General features: G+C 41.8%; 1 protein-coding gene across 2 annotated transcripts in view; it reads right to left on the bottom strand.

Annotated features, from left to right (window-relative positions):
* Window positions 1–20,378, bottom strand: part of STON2 (stonin 2) — a 118,728-nt gene extending 98,350 nt beyond the window's left edge. Inside the window, exons 1-2 of one of the 2 annotated variants that reach the window (XM_067532297.1) lie at window positions 20,252–20,378; window positions 19,983–20,099 (exon numbers count right to left, since the gene is read on the bottom strand). The gene's annotated coding sequence lies outside the window, so the exon portion shown is untranslated. Of the gene's footprint in view, window positions 1–8,330; window positions 8,464–19,982; window positions 20,100–20,251 lie in introns of those variants that run through there. The other variant, XM_067532303.1, reaches the window with a different exon arrangement.
* Window positions 20,379–21,977: the final 1,599 nt, after the last annotated feature.

The raw sequence follows: 21,977 nt of genomic DNA, 5'->3' as shown, positions 1-21,977 counted from the left end.
CCAGCCCCTCCATATCAATCTCCGTACTTGGAGGATTTGAAGTAACCAGAGGAAGAAGAAAGTGGGTGTGATGAAAGCACTTTGCAGCTCTCTGCTTCACATAGAATTCATTCAACTGTCACTTGCCTTGAGAAATAAAACTCGCTTCCTTTCATTATTATTATTAAAGCTGCACAGCCATCAATTTTCAATGGCAGACACACAATTAGTTGTTTATTCAATAGGATAAACTGGTAAAAATGCAGTTAGCAGTAGTTTGGGCATTTCTGAATGCCTGATAATAAAATACGTTGTATTTATACTGCACTTTTTATCTGATGCTATCAAAGCACTTTACAAAGGTGAGTGTCCTTTTACCCATGTCCAGATTGGGAAACTGAGGCAGTGAGAGGCGATGACCACATGGCAAGTCAGTAGAGTCACGGATAGAACCCAGCTCTCCCGATTCCCAGTCCCTTGCTCTAGATAAGAGAACATATTGCCTTCCAAATGGCTGGATATGAACACCATCTAGGCTACAGTTTTAGGTGCTGACAGGCCATATTTAACTAGAAAGTTCATTTCCCTTCATTCAAATCTAAGGCCCCAGAGCTGACTTATGACATGAGTGCTGTATTCACTCTCTGTGTTAGGGGAGACATAACTTCATAAAAACAATGTAAAAATTAAGGAAAGACTCACTTTGCCTTGAAGATTCCTTGAATTCTTATTGCAGAAGAAGAACAGGCCCATTCTCCCTTAACACCTATTTCATTTTAGAAATCAATATTCCATATAGAGAGCTAACTGTGGGCTAAGCAATTAGATATGTTGAAAAGTCCCTTCATTGAAAAGCTTAGTATCTGATTAGCTTTTATGGACCAGCCCCAGAGAAAAGTTTTCAAAACCACCTAAATCCAACCGACTTTCAGTTAGATTTAGGCTCCTAAGTCACATTTGAAAATGGGACTTTACAAAGTTGCCAAGATGCTTTTGAAAATTTTACCGTAGATTCCTGAACTTCTCACAGCCTGATAGAGATGCAGTGAAATGAAGAGTAGTAAGTTACAAATTACTTTTCCTACTACTTTACCCACCTTCTTGTTCTGAATGTTTTTTTGCTGGAGATGCTACCCTCAAGACAGCAACAAAACAGGGAAAAACAGTGTGTCATAGTAATTAGAGCAGTGGGCTAGGATTCAGGAATCTGGGGTTTTATTCCCATCCCTGCCACTGATTCACTGTTTCTCCCGCAATCATATATCTGACTCCAGCACATTTCAGACAGACACAAACAAAAATCTTTAAGACACCATCCAAGATCAGCAAATTACAACACTGAGCAGTCTCAATTTCAATTCCTTTAACTCTGACAAGGTTTCTGAAGACAAAGAATTAAAAGTTCAGGGTTGGCGCCTGTTTCAATGTGGTGGAAGAGCTTATTCCAGCTGTTTGGAGCAGCAATCCAAAAAGCCTGTGCCTCTCTCAATCAGTTTTAGCTCCAGGCACTTTCAAACTGATAGACTGGATTGAATGAAGGGTGTCTTTGCAATCTGCTTTGGAGAAAAAGAATATAAATACGCTGTTACCAGAGTCTGAACACACATATATAAAGTGTGGTAGACCAATGCAGCTGCCTCCACTCAAAGACTTGGCCAATTAAGTCAAATTGGAGAGGTCACAATGATGGGTCTGTGGTTAAGAGTAAAAAAAAAAAAAGTACAAACCTGCTGACTGTATCCTACAACAGTTCCACTCTCTGCTGTGACACCCAGATGAATTGACAGTGAATAGACAACAACCCCATCCAGCAGGGTCTCGTCCCAGCCCCCATTCATGCAGCTTACTGTACAATACATTGGAAAGCAGATCTGCGAGTGTTTGTCTGACATGGTTCAAATGCACAAGACAAGACATGAGGAGACAACATTTTCAGGGAGCTATTTCAGTTGCAATTTATTGCAAACACAGGGCAGAGGCACAGTTTAAGTAAAATCTCTTGGTGGTATCTTTCAGGGTCAGCAATCCTTGAGAGCAGCTAGTCAAACTGCTAAGAATTAAACAACATGGCTCAGTTCTTTCCCAGTATAACTCCACTGAAGCCATTATACTGGTAGAGAATTGATCCTAGGCTTCGGAGTTTGACCAGCTCAAGTTCCGGTTCTATAGTTAGTAACATTTCTTCTCCTCCATAATGCTTAGCAACGCAGTTTCCATCCACACACCACAAAACCACTATGCAGTTCTGCAAAAGTAGTACCTTCTGTTCACGAGAGGCCCATGGTTTAGATAGACGGAGAACAAAATTATTACATAATCCACCCCCCCTCATCGTCAAAATAAAAAAAAAAAAAAAAAAGTTCTTTCAGCTTAGAGCTAATGCTGACAGCTGGTAAAACCCAGTCAGCAGCCCATAGGCTCCGTTTCCATAAATACCAATTAAAACTTTGCATTAAATGAGCAGAGTGACTTCCAGCTGAGACACTCTGAGCACAGCTCCTACCCGCTCAGTAAAGGGGAGGCTTCTATCCAGCTCACCAGGCAGGTCTGCTGATCACAGAGAGCAGACCAGTTCTGAGACTCAGCTGCAGAGTCCACTACCTGGTCTGGAGAGAAAACGAGGATGATTGCATACTACTACAGCCCCTTTCCAGGATCTTAAAACACATGGGCCAATTTTATCCTAAATGAAAGGCAAAGTAGTAATACTGGGCCCAATGACTGTACAGAACCAGTGTCTTTGGTCAAGTGCAGCTGTTGCCTGAGTTTCCCTCCTCACTGGGATGTTGGTTAGTTTAGCCCTTGGTCCAAATAAACAAAAACCCTCCCATTCTGGTGTAAACAAGAGTCCAGTGAAACAAAGTCCAACTGAAGCAAAAAAACAAAACAAAACACCACTACCCTTTCGCGCAGCCACCCTTCTTGGTCCAGGGCTTCCAAGCAGTCTTTTAGCAAAGAAAACCCCACTTCTCCCCAGGGTTCTCTTCTACAACATGCTTTTTACCTGCTCTTCCCTGGTTACTTCCAGATTGCTTTCCACAGTCCCTATCAGGCCCCTTCTCCAGATCCCACTGCTAAACTTGTCTAGTCCTGGTCTCCCAATTGCTCATGGAAGTGGCCATGGGAATTCCCACAGCAAACTTGAGGTGGACAGAGCCATATACAAAACTCAAAATAAGTGTCATGCCACTTTGAAACCTAAAGGTAGGTCTTCAATTTGCACTTTACATCTTCAAAGTCAATACCAGATGATAGAACATGTCTTACTCTGCACAGATTGACATTGGTTTTGCTGTTCAAGGGCTTTTATCACATGTCATGGGAATGCCTTAAAGCCAAGACATTTGGGACAAAATCATTAAGTGCTGCACTGAAGTAATAGGACAACAAATCAAACTGTCTGCCTGACTTGCCCCCTTAGGGATCAATACAAATGTAAGCTGGAAAAAAAAAAAAGAAATCAAACCTATTGTTTACAATATCTTATACTGACTGTTAGAAATGCCATTGCAGCACAAGGGAAAAGCCCCAAGACACCACCACTGGGAACACAGATTGCAAAATCTCAGGAAGTCTTCAGTATGAAAAAAATGGCTAACTCAAGGATTTGAATCTTGTAGTGGTGATCTACACATGTAGCTATCTTTCATTAATTACACCCCAAAGAAACTAATGCTTAAGATGCCTGTGTGTCTCAACACCCTTGCTTCCCCACTAATAATTTTTTGCACATTAACAAAGTAACACCAAATTACGATTCATAACTGTTCAGTAAGGGATCCATGTGTTAATGTCTTCTCTTATTTTAAACTCTTTTTAACCTTCCATCATAGTGACTCTACTCTTCCTGTTATTTTTCTGTACAAATATATTGAGAGCAACAATAAATTTATAATTTAAAAAATACAAGTAAACACCTTGCTCAAGGTCATATAAGGATTCCTGAGTTCCTCACTCGGAGACTCATGCCCAGTCCCCGGATCTAACTAATAGACTGAACTTTTTCAGTTTTATATAATATCAGAGTTCCCTCCCAGGGCTGTTAAACTGCCTTTCACTCAATTCATTTTGTTTATTTCTTTTTTAAAAGACCATTAGTTCACGATCCTGAACTACTGAAGTCAATGGAGCTTTACAGCCCCTAGCCAGAGGCATAAGTCTTCAGAGCAGACACCTGCAGTAAAATCCTGGCCCTACTAAGTTTGATAGCAAAACTCCCATTGTTTTCAGTGGGGCTATGATTCCATCCCTAAAGTTCACATTCTTCCAGGAAGAAGTCATGCTATACCCCCAAAATTCAAACACAAAAGCTTCCATCTCAGTTTCCCAGAATGCCAATCTATTTGGTTACACATATAGGTCAATATATGCAGTCCTGAAGACAGAATACATATCCACTGTGTACACTACTTCTGTATAGTTAACAGGTCCACTTAAATGGGCATGTCAAAAGATCTTCACCTCTTTCGGAACTTGCAATCCTCTACTGAATCATCTGGCAGCTTGTCTATGAGAAGACAAAGTACAATCATGAGTCAGACTGTGAGGTGACATGCAGTGTAAAGAAATTAAAGGAACAAAATCTGTTTTTGCCACAAATACTTTATGACCCATTTTATTATACAACAAATAAACCATAAAAGCAATTTTCAGAGACTCTTAATCAATACATGAATAATTAACATTAACTTGGCATTTATATAGCACCTTCTATCTGAAGACCTCAAAGCACTTTAAAGATTAAGGTGGTAAGTCCTACCAATAGAGCTGGTTGGGAATTTTTTCAACAAAACAGGTTGTCTAAAAATGCCAGTTTGTCAAATCCAACACATATCAATTCGACAAATCAAACTGATCATCAAAACTGCTAGCAGCTGATCTCTGTTAAATCTAATGACCCAGTTTCTGCATGTCATTTCCTATCCAAACCTAGAAAGTGAAGCATTTTCTTGAGATTCCCAGCATTAATATTGCATGAATATTATTTCTCATACTTTGTTTGTAGAAGCCAGATTTCAGACAACATCAGAACTGAAAAGCAAGGGATCTAAACAGAATGTATTTAACCCACCCACAATCTGCATCTTCCACACATGGGAACACTATCAGTCATTAGCTCTTAACAACACATTGGTCACAAATGAGATGAGTTTGTTCTCCTTTACCTAGTGCCCACTGGGCATTTATCCAAATCACCATCCAATGGGGTATTAATGATGCCCTGGATTTTAGAGAAACATAGCACTGGAATAACAGAAGGTTCTGGAGATAAGAACCGAGGTACGTTGGCAAAAGCTATGTACTGACCAAGGACTCAAGCAACAGATGGTGCTGCAGATCAGCACTGAGGTGTACAGGTGCACTTGCAAGAGAAAACTTGACCAACTCTTGCTGTCATTAAGCTTAATTACCAAGGTTTTCTTTTGTGTGCATTAACATTCATCAGTTGAAAAATAAAGTTAAAAGCTAGCTGTGATCACTGTAGCTGTAGTTGCATTCCTCTATGGTTGTTCCACATGCCGAGGGCTGCTACAACTCTACCTTGAATTAGACTGACCTGTTAGTGGGGATTGCAGTGCTGTTTCACCTACTTATTATTGCTGTTTATTTGTGATCTGCATGGGAATATCATGAATATCTTTTAAGATTATTTAGAAATGGACATAAATGAAATCACTGCAATTGGCACAGGCCAGAAGTGTTGCTATGACACGTTATTAAATGTAGCCCAGGGAAACCACTACCTACAAAGGCCACACTTGTGCAAATTTGTTAGGGTGGAAATAACCCAGCTATTTGGAAACTAAACTAATTTGGGACATTTTATATGCCCTGTATGCTGCATAACCCAGCATGATTTATCTCAATATGGAGTAAATATTAGCACTGGTAGAATAATGGGGGGAGGAGGGTATGCACATTCTTAAGCATATTTGCAAATTACACAAATTTGATTTGCTGCTATTCTTGTGGTCATAATACTGATTACTTGAGAATATCTGAACAAGCTCTAGAACTCACAAAAATGTTTGAAGCTCAAAAGTTTTGTGTATATGTAGTGGAAGTGAATTTTAGGAGGAAGGAATCTGCTGCTCAGATTCAGAGCATTGCTAGTGCGTGGGTGTGCCCGACTGGTGGACGAGACTGTCACTCATGCATCAGACTCAACAGCCATCCAAGAATGTATATGCCCCATGCTCTGTAAAGAGTGAGGGTACCATTGGCATTTTAGGGAGCAGGAAAAAGAAATAGCATGCAACCAACCATGTGCCATGATTAGTGAATTATCATTTTGCAAACAACCTATAATTTGAAAATTATTTGCCCACTTAATTATTCAAAACCTACATTTACACAGGGGGCTAGACTTGATGGCTCCTTAAGGTTCCTTCCAGCCCTACATTTCTATAATTCTATTAGCAGAAGTCAGAAATGATTCATAGATGAATCACGAGCCAAAAAATGCCCATGTTTGCTAAATTTTGCCTCAACAAATACTATTTACCAGCATTAATAAAAATGCCCTCAAACTAGTTCCATGGAAGTTGTTTCATTGCATATTTCCATTCAAAATTCTGACTAATGCTGGAAAGAGGAGAGGTGCAAAGTATTACCTGATCCAGGCATATGGTCATGTTCTAGGTTTTGGAAAAAAACACAATGAAAAAACACAGCAGGCTCTGTAGAAATAAGACTCTGCTAACAAGATTAAACACAGGAAAGCAACCAGAAAGGGAGGGTCTTAGGACAAATTAAAAATTCAACAAAATAATCAGCAAGAGTCAAGCATGAAAATGCAATTTTAGTGTGAAACTGACATTAACATGGGGGCATGGAGGCAGTGGAATGGACAATGTAAAGATTTTGCCCTTTGGATAGAAAGACCAACATATACACACACATATAGGAGAAATTTCAAATATTTCAAGCATCAGGCAACTTGTTAACAACATTAGAAATGCAGAATTTCTCTTTTTCTCTGTGTGTGTGTCTGTGTGAGAGAGTGAGTGAGACACACACACACACGTGACTGCATTTTACATTTTTTTCTCCTTTAGTTTGCCTGATACCTGAAGTATTTAAAATATCCTATAGTAACATCAGTAGCAATCCTACTGACAGGAAATTATTAAAATACATTTCTCTGGAATCAAGAAAGAAACCCCTCCTCCCCCCAACATGAGTAATTGCAGAGAGCAGCTAAGGAGGAGATGGATGGGACCAACTTCCACATATTGTTATAAGTGATTCATTAACCCTTCCCCCACACTGTACAACTATACAAAAGAGATCATCTATTCTATATTATTATAAGATAAGAGCTCATTTGGTAGCAGGTAGGTGCAGGGTTGGCTGGATTGCGTGTCAATAACCATCATCCTATACAGGTATCAAAGGGTATAAGAGCAAGGAGAAGGAAGCTGAGGAATAGTTCAAGAGAGTATAGCTAGGAGTAATGGCATGAAACCGAATGGATGGATATTGGGAAAAACGTAGGTCTATAAGACTGTGAGAAGTCTCCAAGGGAAGCCATGGACCTTTGTCATTTGAGTCACAGTGTATGAAACGCTGGAGGGAGCAATCCTGCCCTGGCCCCAGGAGGATTTCTGGGTGACTTTAACAGAGCTCTCATCTCTAAAGTCTAGGATTCCCTCACACGTCTCCGCTCGAACATGACTGTCAATCCGATCCCTGTTCTCCCGCCAGCCTCTTGCCCATCACGATACTTTAAAAGAATGAGGTGTAATAATCTGCTCTTTGTTGGCGGAAGAGATCTCCACCCTTCTCCATTTCCCCCCACAGCGCGGAGCGTATTCCCTGGACAATTTGCTAGGCTCGGACGACATGCAGTGCCTTCTGTAGTAAACGATATTAGCAAACGCACCTTGCTAGGCTAGAAGAATGATCGTGTGTGTGTGTGTGTGCGCGTGTGTGGGGGGTAAAGGGTTGGATGTGTGTGTGGGGGGTAAAGGGTTGGGTGTGTGAGGGAGTGTGTGTGTGGGGGGGGGGGGTAAAGGGTTGGGTGTGTGTGGGGGTAAAGGGTTGGGGGGCGTGTGTGGGTGGGGGGGTAAAGGGTTGGGTGTGTGTGGGAGTGTGTGTGTGGGGGGGTAAAGGGTTGGGGGGCGTGTGTGTGTGTGTGGGGTAAAGGGTTGGGGGGCGTGTGTTGTATGATACACTTTCGAGAATGCTACGCTGTCAGCGGCGAACACTCGGCTGGAGGCGGGCAAGGAGAAGGAGTAAAGATTACCCGGGGACCCCTTCCCCTCCAGCCTCCACCTGCCCTGCCTGGTCTAGGGCACGCTCCGTGCATAAAGCCAGAGACACGCTGGGGGGAGGAGAGGTCAGATTACCTTGGAAACCGCCTAGAGAGTCCTCAGCCACCGAAAGCAAAGCAGGGAACTGACGAATCAAAGCGCCGGCAGCAGCAGCAGCAACAGCAGCAGGAAAGTTGAGCAGCAGACTCAGGCTCAGGTCAGCAGCAGGCGCCCAGAGAGGCAGGCACAGAGCTGCTGCTGCTGCCGCCCCTGAGCGGTCCCCTAGCGAGAGCTCCAGCTCTCTCCTCCTCCCCCCCACTTTGGAGGACGGGAGCTGTGCAAGAGCACCGCCTGATTGGGCAGCATCCTGAGCCTGAGGAGGAGAGGCAGGGAAAATGGGGATTGGCTGGAGGGAGGAAGGGAGAGAGGTGTCCCCTCCCCTCCCCTCTCACCCAACATTGTGGTGGTGCTGCTGGGCAGGCTCTGTCTGGTGCACAGGTTCTCACCGCCGGGCTTCGCTGCTCCTCCCCTTACAGTGGGTGAGCCCCTGGATTTGCATTGAGCAGGTCTCAGATCTCACCCTGTTTATCCAGGTTCTTCTAATGCAGGCATGGCCTGTGCAAGCTCTTCACTGGAGAATTCGTTGGGGGACAGATAGTAAACTCATAGGTAAAGGGCAAAGCCTTTCTATATATCAGAAAATATCATTAGTGTTTAAACCATCTCCAGATTCCTTGTTCACACCCTGTTACTATTTGATTTTTCAATATAAAAAGAAGTTATACGTGTCAGTAAAATATTGTAGCTAAAAATATCACTTAACATTGTGGTTGGGACACAAACAGGTGGTTAAGAGCTAGTGAGTCAGTGTTTAAATGACACCGTCTAGGGATCTGGAATCATATTTTTAATCCCTCGCTCATAATATTATTAACCTGGGTTTTTTTTAAACCCTACACTTTGGATCCAATAGCTGTTTTCTACAGTCCTCACCACACGTGCTCAGATCCAGTCACATACACATTGGTTACTGCAAGATTGCTCCTGATGTTTGACTGACTGGCCTATCACACTTAAAGGTCCAGTCCTACACCATGGAAATCAATGGGGCTTTTAACATTACCTTCAACGAGAGCAGAGCGTCTTCCAGCAGATGATCCCAGAGGACTTGATGAGTACTCAGCCTTCTTGAGTGTAAGCTATACGGGGCAAGGGCTGTGCCTCTTTTTGCATTTGTACAGTGCCTTGCACTATTAGAAACAATTAATCAGAACAGCCAAATTCCTGTGATGGAGGGAGCATTCTCAGATTTTATATCTGGGAAACTGAGGCAATGAGGTTACATGACTAACCCAAGATCATGCAAAGCAGTGACAGAGCCAAGTGGAGAACCCAGATCTGCTGAGTCCTGGTGCCAGGCCTTAACCATGAGTCCATTTCTCTCTAAGACAACATATAAAACATGAGAGCAAAAGGAGACAGTGACGGAATAGTGCGACTGTGTATGTTTGGATCATTTGATGGTGCCACAGCTGATCTCTGATCTCTTTCCTGAATCTCACTGATTCCCTGTCCCTTTCCAAATGTGGTTCCAAATCAACATCAGCTATATTGCCTGTTGGCCAGTCCCCTCTCACCCACCCATGCTGATTCTTCATAATGGTGACCTTTCAGACCTCTTCTTATCGGCTTTCCTCACCTAATCTCAACTCTTCTAACATTTCCATCACAATCACGCAAATATAAAGCACAAGGTAAGTGCATAATTATTACTACTAAAACCAGGTGAGACAACTTCAGTACTTCTGGCTTCTCCTGCCTTGTCTCTGTGTCTTTCACAGAGACTGTCAAAGCTGCTTGGAGGCGTCCTGTGTGTATAATATTGACAGATACAACCACCCCCACAATTTTTTTTTTTTTTTTTTTTTTTTAAAATATAAAGAGAAAACTTTCCTTTGCATGAAAAAAAATTGACACATGGATGCCAACTAGTGGCAATTAGATATAGTTACACCGCTCAGTTGCATAACCCATGCTGGTTTAAGGCTATGTGAGGGCTCCAGCTATGTACATCTCTTCTTTCTTAGGAGAGGAATACTAACTGACAAAACAAAGGTCGGATTTATACATTGCCCAAAGATTTAGGGCAGTGGTTCCCAACCTTTTTGGCTCGAGGGTCACAAACACAATTTTTACAACCCTGAAAGACCACTAGTCTCTGCCAGCAGCTGCTGTCCACCCCCGTCTCCTCCCCGCAGCCAGAGGGAAGGAGTTCAGCAAGGAGGATCTCCCGTCCCCCTGACTGCAGCAGGAAAACCATGCACTCCACCTGGGTCCCTAGGCAGTGGCTCCCTTCTGCAGCCAGGGGGGACGGGAGATCAGTGCTTTCCTCCATCTGGCTCCAGCAGGGACCCAGAGCCTAGGGATCCAGGTGGAGTGCTTTGCTGTGCTCCCTGCTACACCCAAGGGGAGGGGAGCGCTGATCTTTGGTCCCCTTGGCTGCAGCAAGGAGCTTGAACCAGCCACACACTCCGCCTGGGTACTTAGGCAGTGGCTCCCCTCTGCAGCCAGTGGGAGGGAAGCCGCAGGCCACTCTGAAAGACCCCGTGGGCCACTTTTGGCCCATGGGCCTCATGTTGGGAACCACTGATTTAGAGTATTAACTTACACATATAGATGGATATAAGATCTTCTTCTCAATTGATAATTCAATTTGACAACTGGGATTGCATTTCCACAGGAGCCTCCTAAATTGCACCTGCAAAATCTGTGCAAACAGATTAGCACTTATGCACAGTTACTCATTCTTTGTGTGTAAATGCTTATGTTCAAATGCAAAATTAGGGCCTACACCCACAAGGTGCTGTGTGCCTCCTGCAAGGTGCTGAGTTCCCTCAGTGCCAATTGGCTTCACTAGGAGATGTGTGCTCAGCACGTTGCATGATCAGGTACTTAGGAGACCCACTGAGAAGGTTCCTTCGATCGATACATGATATGCAAGAGTCAAATTTTCAATACAAACAATTTTCAGTGCAGTGCCCCTTTCAGCATCCTGGCCATAAGATGTAGCCCTCTCGCTCTTGTTGGACAATCCAGGTCAGGTCACAGAACAGCAAATAACTGATTAATGTTAAATGTTTATCTACACATTAACAGCAAATCCCATATGTGGTTCCAGCCAGCACAAGATGCACAATCACAGAATTAAACAAGGGACTCCAACTGTAAAGTGACATCTAAAAAATTGAGAGGACAAGCCCTTGATCAATTAAGGGACTTAAGTATTGCAATACTGAGCATTGCAAATGCCTAACTCTTAGACACCTTGAAAATCACTGTAATCCACAAGCCTGGGTCAGGCACATAGGTTCCCTGTACAATGCATGGGGAGAGAAATGGGGATCCACAAAAGAAGCATGCTAGGCAGGGAGCCTCCTAAATTTGAGACATAGATGAGAGGACAGTAGAGACACAGATGAGAGGAGTTTGTCGTAAGCCCTGCTCCCTCAGGGAATAAGGTACCTAAGTTTGAGCTGAAGGGAAGCATCTTCTTTGCAAGCCACAACTGGGAACCCCTCTCCTGGAGTCAGGTGCCTTAGGTGTTTAAGCTATCTATTGCAAGAATGGCTTAGGTGCCTGCCTAACTCCACATGAAAAACTGGGATGGGGAGGGGAGGGGAGGGGAGGGGAGGGGAGGGGGACAATGACACCTTTAGTCCAGTGGTTACAGTACTCACCTCGGATGTAGGGATCCCAGTTCAATTTTTCCTCCCACCCCCTGCCTGATGCAGAGAAGGGATCTGAATAGTGGTCTTCTGGCTATCAGTGCCCTAATCACTGCACTACTGTGTCACTGTCTCTCTCTGGGTCAATTAATATTTAATTATTTTATACGAAGTGGAATGTCTTCAACAGGAGAGATTGAGGGAGCCCCACATCAGAGTATCCCATAGTCCAGTGGTTAGCACACTCACCTAAAAGATGGAAAACCCCTGTTCAACTCCCTTCTCATCAGGCAGTGGGGGAATTAAACCAGGGTGTCTGACGTTTCTGGTGAGTACCTTAGCCATAAGGCTAAAGGTTATAAGGGAGCCAGTCTCTCCCTCTAGCTATTTTGTGTGCACATATGCATGTTCTGGGCACAGCTACCAGATCAGCCTCCACCCGTGAGCTAGGTGGGACAACACCCATCTTCCACTAGTTTGAGGATTGTGCAGGGGTAAAACATCAGACACATTTCCGGACTTCTAAAGAGATGCATCATGGGCATCTGCAGAAGCAGACATGTAGGTGCCTAGGAAACTATTACATAGAAAGCATAGATGCAGAATTAGTTTAGGCACCTACAGGGTTAGGCAGCAGCTGAATGGGCTTTTGTGGATCACAGTAGTGCCTAAATCTGGGACATAAGTGCCTAAATCCTTTTGTGGATCTGGATCCAAGTTGTTTAGTTTTTATGCAGACTACAGCTTAGTTCCTTGATTCCTCAATGTTGTCTGCGCCTTACGTGGCGCTACATTGAGCTATACATGAAGCACGTTTGATCTCAGCACACCACCATTGTGCACATCATCTAAACTGGATACCATAGTTAAGCAAATCCAATTACCACACCACTTGCAAGTTGGAATGCCATGAATTTTGAATTTTAACTCCCTCACATGACACCCCATCTTCCAATACTTCAATTAGGACATTCATTGCTAGCTACAAATATCAAATATACAGATATCTTAAAGATTGGGAGCCAAATCCTTAGGTGGTGCATATGGTCCTAGCTCCATTGAAATCAATGAGTTACAATGATTTACACCAGGTGAGGATCCAGCCCTGGGTCTTCCAATGGCTGTGAACTATTGAAGGCAATGAATTTATCTCCTTCTCACCTTTTAAACAAAAATTCTAGGGAAGAAAATAACTCATTTTATGTTTCTCCAGCTCTAACACTAGAAGTGAAGTCCTGGCCCCACTGAAGTCCATGATTTCCCTCTTCGTCTGTAAAACTAAGGACTTCTCTTCACTGCAAAGTTAACTCAAGTTATAACTTGAGTGTTGCCCTTTACTGGAGTTCCATCCACAAACAAAACTCTTTAACTTAAGGCTGTGGTGCTTTTTAACCTGATTGGCTGGCCCATCAGAGAGTATAGACGAAGTCTGAGTTAGCACCACTTGCCAGATGCTCACATGACCAACTGTGCAGTGTGGAAGCAAGCTAGCTCCACTTAAGTGCTTGTTAGTTTTCGAATGCCTTCCCACTGTTCCCCCCGTGTGCCCAGAAGAGACAGACAAGTTATCCCCCAATGCACTGGGAAAGAAGTTATAGAATGGCTCAGTTTACTGCTGCACAAATAATCCCCCCAGAAGTCTTGGTGCTACACATGAGGGGACACAGTATGGTATAATTTTACAGTGTGGCCGCTCATTCTCAAGCTAGGCTAACTCAAGAGAAGTAACTGGAGTGTCACTAACACCAGTTAACTCTGCAGTAAAGACATACCCAAGTACGATTCCCTTCCATCCTTCCAAGCAGCAGGTATTGGAGGGGAGAGGGAAGTCACGTTGACTCAAAAATCCAGACAATTCAATTTCAAAATTGTTTCTTCTTTTGTGCAACACTAGATGAAGAGATGTGTCATTTTGTCAAAGGCATTGAAAAGGGTTTAGGAAACTAAAATCTGAAGAAAATTACACCGACACTGTGAAGATATATAAATCTGCTGCCTGCAATAAATATGTACAAATGGAATACTTTAATGACACAGACTTCCCTATTTGTGGCTTACTGGGAACATAGATTTGGCTAGAGCTAATCTTTGTAGTGCCCCTACTAGCACACACCAAAAGAGATTCTTTTTAATAGCCTATCAGACTACTTTGCTATTAGAAAGTTCTGTTCCTCAGCTACTACTCTTCTACTCAGACTTTAAAAGATACTCAGACTATTTATTCCTGCTGTTTTCCTGCTAGGTTTTGACAATGGCTGGAAGATGGGATATAACTAACTTTTTAGAAAGGGTCAAAATTAGCAGTCGCTCTTTGGATTTTTAAACACATCTTTCCATAGAGGACTTGTACTGAACCATCCATTAAAATTCTGATCGAGGAAAGTGTAAAAGTGAAGCTTAAAGTTAACCACATGCTTAAATGCTGTCATGAATAGGGACTGACTTCAGTATACGTTGAAGAGCTTCTCTGAACTGAGGACTAAGAAAATAAACTAAATACGTTGTATGAAATATGGTTTGCCCACTTTGAATGCTTGTGATTTGAAGAATAAAGACCATTTTCACCTCGCTATTTTCTGAACTATGACACCTAAGAAGCTTGTGAGCTAACAGTGAATATTGACCACGGTACGTTGTTCTGTTCCTGTGCTATTTCCAGTTGATCTATATTCTAAGCTACATCTTTAAAGCATCTCAGCTGATCCCTGTGAGTGGACATTGACTGAACTACTCAACAAGACCAAACACACCTAACTACCCCCCTACTCTAATCTAGTCTGACTATACTAAAAGATACATTGCCAAAACTGAAATCCCTGCAAGCTGCATGAAAACTTCTTAAAGACACCATAATAGAGGCTCAATTTAAATGTATACCCCAAATTAAAAAACATATTAAAAGGATCAAAAAAGTGCAATCATGGCTAAACAACAATATAAAAGAAGCAGTTACAGGCAAAAAGGCATCCTTTTAAAAGTAGAAGTTAAATTCAGTTGAGGAATATAGAAAAAAACAAACTCTGGCAAGAGAGGTGTAAAAATATAATTAGGAAGGCCAAAAAAGAATTTGAAGAACAGCTAGCCAAAGACTCAAAAAGTAACAGCAAAACATGGTTTAAGTACAACAGAAGCAGGAAGCCTGCTAAACAACCAGTGGGACCACTGGACACTCAAGATGCTAAAAAAGCACTCAAGGAAGATAAATCTACTGCAGAGAAACTAAATGAATTATTTGCATCAGTCTTCATGGCCAAGGATGTGAGGAAGATTCCCAAATCTGAGCTATTCTTTTTAGGAGACGAATCTGAGGAACTGTCTCAGATTGAGGTGTCGTCAGAGGAGGTTTTGGAACAAACTGACAGCAATAAGTCACCAGGACTAGATGGTATTCACCCAAGAGTTCTGAAGGAACTCAAATGTGAAATTGCAGAACTATTAATTATGGCATGTAACCTATCATTTAAATCAGCTTCTCTACAAGACGCCAATATTTTAAAAGGCTCCAGAGATGATCCTGGCAATTACAGGCTGGTAAGCCTAATTTCAGTACCAGGCTAATTGATTGAAACTATAGTAAAGAACAGAATTATCAGATACATAGATGAATACAATTTTTTGGAGAAGAGTCAATGTGTTTTTTGTAAAGGGAAATTGTATCTCACCAATTTACTAGAATTCTTTGAGGGGGTCAACAAGCATGTGGACAAGGGTGATTCAGTGGATCTAGTGTACGTAGATTTTCAGAAAGCCTTTGACAAGGCTACTCACAAAGGCTCTTAAGCAAAGGAAGTGGTCATGGGATAAGAGGGAAGGTCCTCTTCTGGATCAGTAACTGGTTAAAAGATAGGAAACAAAGGGTAAGAATAAATGGTCAGTTCTCAGAATGGAGAGGGGATAAATAGTGAGATCCCTGGGGGATACGTACAGGCACCAGTGCTGTTCAACATATTCATAAATGATCTGGAAAAAGGGGTAAACAGGGAAGGTGCAACATTTGCAGACGATACAAAACTACTCAAGACAGTTAAGTCCAAAGCAGACTGCGAAGCGTTGCAAAGAGATCTCACAAAACTAGGTTACTGGGCAACAAAATGGCAAATGAAATTCAGTGTTGATAAATGCAAAGTAATGCACATTGGAAAACATAATCCTAATTATACATACAAAATGATGGGGTCTAAATAAATTGTTACCACTCAAAAAAAGATCTTTAAGTCATTGTGGGTAGTTCTCTGAAAACATCAACTCAATGTGCAGCAGCAGTCAAAAAAGCTAACAGAATGTGAGGAATCATTAGGAAAGGGATAGATAATAGGACAGAAAATATTGTATGCCTCTTTATAAATCCATGGTATGCCCACACTTGAATACTGTGTGCAGATCTGGTCGCCCCATCCCAAAAAGATATATTGGAATTGGAAAAGGTACAGAAGAGGGCAACTAAAATGATTAGGGATATGGAACAGCTTGCATATGAGAAGACATTAATGAGACTGGGACTTTTCAGCTCGAAAAGAGATCACTAAGGGGGTATACGATAGAGGTCTATAAAATCATGACTGGTGTGGAGAAAGTAAACAAGGAAGTGTTATTTACTCCTTCTCATAACACAAGAACCAGGGGTCATCAAATGAAATTAACAGGCAGCAGATTTAAAACAAAAGGAAGTATTTTTTCACTCTACCCACAATGAACCTGTGGAACTCCTTGCCAGAGGATGTTTGAAGGCCAAGACTATAATGGGGATCAAAAAAGAACTAGCTAAATTCCTGGAGAATAAGTCCATTGATGGCTATTAGCCAGGATAGGCAGGGATTGCTGTTTGCCAGAAGCTGGAAATGGCTAATGGATGGATCACTCGATGATTACCTGTTCTATTCGTTTCCTCTGAAGTACCTGGCACCAAGACATGATACTGGGCTAGATGGACCATTGGTCTGACCCTGTATGGCCATTCTCATGTTCTTATACATAAACCCTACTTTTGTTCGTCTAATTTGTCTGTTTAAATTGATTAGGTTTTGTTCTTTATATGAAAATTTCAGTACAAAGGTTATACTAATAATTCAGGCTATTTTGGGAAGCCTTTGGATTTTTTGTTTCATTCCAATCCAGAATGTGGGTGGTTCTCAAACAAATTCCACTGTATGCTTAATTGAATTACATTAGTTAGCATAGTGGAATGTTTCACCATATTGAACAAAATGAGGCATTGTGCTGGCAGTTGGGTGTCTATCTACGAGGAGAATGATAAGTTAACTCTTTGGAGATTATACATTAAGCTCGTGATTCAGCAAAGTACATGCATAACTTCAAGTGTGTCAGTAGGTCCATGGAAGTCAATGTGCTTAATGTTATATATGTGCTTAGATACCTTGCTGAATTGGGGCCACAATTATTTATACAGCACCATGCAAGTCATATGCTTACATATGGAGCTCATTCATACATTCTCCTCAGCATTTTCACCCTCCTTGGAGGGTGGTTGCTTAGCAGCTACATTAGGGTGCCTGATCTTCCTGTTTGTGTGGGGGAATGGTCTCTGCTCCAGCCCATGGAGGCTGGTATGGAAGACCTTTCAGTCTCTCTCTCTCTCAGGCACTCAGGTTCTATAATAATTGGGGGCCGCCTAACGCTCATTAAATGGGGACAGGTCAGATATGGTCTAAGACAGTGGTTCTCAACCTATTTATTATTTTGGGCCAAATATGTAGTCCACAATGTGTTATATGGGCCACATCCAATACTACCTGAATGGCTCTGAGGATGTCACATGGACTGCAGCTGTGTGTTGATTGGGCCACAGGCTGAGAACCACTGGTTTAGGGAAAGGAGCCACTGAGCTGTGTTTATGTGCATCTAGGGTGACCAGATGGCAAGTGTGAAAAATCACGACAGGGAGTCGGGGGGATAATAGATGCTTATATAAGAAAAAGCCCGAAGATTGGGACTGCCCATATAAAATCAGGACATCTGGTCATCCTATGAGCATCCAGTGGCCTTAGTACAGTGCACAACCATCTCTGGGTTTGTCAACACTGCAATCACAGGCTGCAGCTGCAGCTTGCTTAGACACACCCAACCTGGCTTTGATCTAGCTAGCTCAGGTACTAGAGCAATGGAGCTGTTGCAGAGCAGGCTTCAGCCTAGAATAACCCTGAGTCCCAGGCTGGCTTGTACAGCCCATGCTTAAGCCTCCGCTGCTGCAACTTCACTGCTCAGATATGTACACATGAGCTGCAATCACACCCTGTACTGCAGTGTAGACATACCCTTTAAGGGGTTGTGGCCACTATTTCAGCCCATAGGCCAGAATAGCAGCTATGTGGGGTGTGTGTTAGAATGAACATTCCTAGCCAGCCTGCATCCCACCCACCTAGGACCCAGTTACTCAGGCTTTATGCAGCAGAGGTAAATTTCACCTCTAGTGTGCAGTGCCCAGCACCCATTATTTCAGTGGGAGTTGAGGACACCAGCATGTCATAGGTGTGAGACATTAGTTATCTGCCAATTTGTACAATGCCAGCACTGCAAGGGTTAATTTCATTGAGAAGGGCAGGGAGAGTTAAAGGCTTGGCAAATATGCTTGACTATATCATTTGAAAAGCTTCTCTTCTCCAGCTGCCAGAAATCTCTTGGCATTTGTAGAGTCTGTGCAAATACAGAAAACAGTACCAGTGAATATTGTATCTAAACATGAAACAATAGGATTTTAAAGAAGGAAGAAAGACTGACACAGAACACAAATGTTTAGCTAGCACCTTTTGCAGTTCACGTGTTCCAATGGGCTTTATAGAAGAGCTACTAGTGAGATACTAGAAGTGTAATGAGCACAACTGTTGTGAAGGGAGCCTTGTTTTCCGTCCGTGAAATAATCCTGTTTTCTCCAACTATATTCATTATTCATAAGTATTTGCTGAATGGTTTGTTTGCACAATTTTCAGCAAATGGATAATTTACAAAATGTTTGCTTTGATTATAAAACAAAGGCAGTCACAATCCATGGGGATGAGCATAAAACACACAGACAGACCAAATTTATCTTTGAATACTTGCTCCTCATGTTAGGTGACACATCACACACATAATCTGTGATTGAATTATAAAAACTTTTGGAGCAGAAGAATAGTGAAATGACAACTAGTGAACAACAAGGAAGCTTCTGCTATGTGTCTAAATGAATAATTGAAATTATGGGGTCTCTTTAACTCAAGCACAACAAATAATAGGTCCTAAATGAATAAAACAGAGAATCACCATGTTTATCTGCAAAACAATGTAACTGTTTTTTGCATCACTGCACCCGCTCTTGCACTGAATGTGTAAGGCAAACACAGCAGGCAATAGTGGCTTACAAACAGACTTGGCCAGCAGAATCTGTTTTTAATTGAATGAAGGAAGGTTGATACTAGAATTTATCTCCTGTTCTTTTTTGAAAAGTTCCATGAGCTCTTTAAATTTCCACCTGGATGCTCTCCTTCACCCAGAATTAGACAGACAATAAGACAGCCCATAGGATCTCCTACCCTCCCCCCTCTGGTTAGCAGAATGGTAGAAAAATCCAACACAGCTGCATATAGTGAGATCACATTTATGTCACTATTTGGATTCTCTCATTTTAGCCACCTCCCTCCTGTGCAATCTTTCCCTTAATTATCAGAGTTAAAGGGACAACAATCAGTGTAGGCTCAAAATTATTTTAAGAAACCTTAAAAGAAAGGGGACTAAAAGACCCAAAAAACCCAAAATCCACCGGACTATAGACGAATGTTTTAATGACTTTTCAGAATTCACTACAAAAGAGTGTTTTTGTGGATGTAATTCTTTCCTTTCAGTGGAGGATCTTCAGTCTAACAGACTCGGTCTGATGAGAGCCAAAGTGAGAACCAGAGAATGAAACTAAAGTATAAACTGAAAAATGAAACGAACCAAACTTATCTCAATGGCCTGTTCTGAGGGTAAAGGAAAAAAAGTAAACAAACAGCACCAATAGTGAGGGTAATTAACCATTGGAACAACTTACCCAGGGATATTGTGGATTTTCCGTGGCTTGAAGTCTTTAAATCAAGATTGGATGTCTTTCCTAGAAATAAGCTTTCGCTGAACCAGATGCAGGAATCACTTGATGAAATCTTCTGGCCTGTTTTATACAGGAGATCAGATTAGATGATTGTAATGATCCTTTATAGTCTTAAAAACTATGACTATGAAACATTCATTAGATTTCTTTAAATGTTCATTTTTAATAATCTAAAGGTGCTTTTAGTAATATGAACAAAATTTTTATTTTACATGCATTGGCAGAGATCCTGGGGGTTTTCTGCCTTCCTTTGCACTAGAGATGTAAAAATTTGTTTAATAAAAGTTTAAACATTCTAAAAATAGAACAGTTAAATGGTAAAACACTGGGGAGTCGGGGTGAGCCATACTGGGCTCCATGCCTCCCTGCAAGTGAAAACTGCCCAGCTGCTGCTCCCCACTCAGTTTAAACAGTAATCAGCTGTTTAAAACATTTAAACAGCTGATTATCATTTAAACATTTAAGTTTTAACATCCCTACTTTGCACTGTGGAGCATGGGTCACATGCTGGTTTGAACTAGAGTAAATGGTGGATTTTCTGTAATTGTAAGTGTTTGAATCAAGATTTGAGAACTTCAGTATCTCAGCCAGCAGTTATAGGCCTACTGTAGCCTACAATGTGTAGGTCAGACTAGATGATTATGATGATCCATTCTGGCCTTACAATCTATGAAACTATATGTGATTTTAACCTTAAAAAGGTCCTTTTAAAACCAGAAGTGATAAAGACCTACTTAAAAAAACCAGAATGTGTAATTAACCTATGGAATTCACTGCAGTAGATAGCAAGGCTAAGAGCAAAGTGGGCCTCAAAAAAGGATTGGATAATTGTATGTGAAGTCAGAACACTTGTAACATGAGGGTTTACACCCATATCTAATGTAACTGTGTTCTCATTGTTTGTATAACTGAGTGATTTTTTTTCTGAATCTCCATTCCAGTTTAACGAGTCTGACATGGGGCATGTGGCATTTTGACCTGTTTTAATGAGAAGCAACATTCACACTCAGCAAATTTGTGCTGAGTTAGGAATTGCCACACAGGATCAGGCCAATGATCCATCTAGTCCAGGATCCTGTTTCTGACAGTGGCTAGTATCAAATACTCAAGAGGCAGGTGCAAGAAACCCTCTAGTGGACAATTATGGAAAAATTAGCTTGTAGGAAATGCTGCTTCCTAACACTAATCACTTAGAGTCCAAAATAAGATTTTCAATAACTATCATCATCCACTTGGGTGCAGGCCCTCTGCTTCACCTGCTGTGCTTCCCATAGGTCTGACGTTCCATCCAAGTCAATGAGAAAGCACTGTTGTGAGGGCCTTCTGATTGGAATATTTAGCAGGATGTAGATGTGTTCTACCTGAAATGTCTGGGAGCATAACAGGGGCATTGTGTGTGGATGTTGAAACAACTGTGAGGACAGAGAGAGGTTGAAAGAACAAAGCAAAGGAGCATTTCACTGTACCAACAGGGGAAATATTGAGAGGGGGAGAGAAAAGAGACAAAGAATGAAGAACAGTTTAGGCAGAGGAAGGGCTCATCAGAAAGGATGGGAGAGGAAGCAAAGGGGCCTCAGAGTAAACAAAGCTCGTTTCAGGGCATAAAGAGGGAAAGGTTTTTAAATTATTATTGTTTGAATTAACTTTGGTTAAAGTGACATCCTCAACTTCAAAGCTATTTATTTTCAAATACAAGTTAACAATAGCATCAGGTACTGTCTCTATCCTGGAGTCCCCTTCCCCTTTTTGTGAATTTATAATCATTCTTATTTAAAGAAACTCTCCCCTGGTTATTGTGTGAAAGATCCCCACACAGCCAACCAAGGGACAGTCTATTTATTTATAGCTTGTGTATAGACAGTTTCACTCTCTCTCTCTCAGTGCTATGACATGCACAAATTAAACCCACTGCGAAAGAGAGGGAAATAAATTTTATTT

The sequence above is a fragment of the Emydura macquarii genome, unplaced genomic scaffold (genome assembly GCF_026122565.2).
Source record: "Emydura macquarii macquarii isolate MOO-44397 ecotype Brisbane River unplaced genomic scaffold, CSIRO-AGI_Emac_v2 contig_374, whole genome shotgun sequence".
Taxonomy (NCBI): domain Eukaryota; kingdom Metazoa; phylum Chordata; order Testudines; family Chelidae; genus Emydura; species Emydura macquarii.
This window is presented reverse-complemented; position numbering and strand designations above follow the sequence as displayed.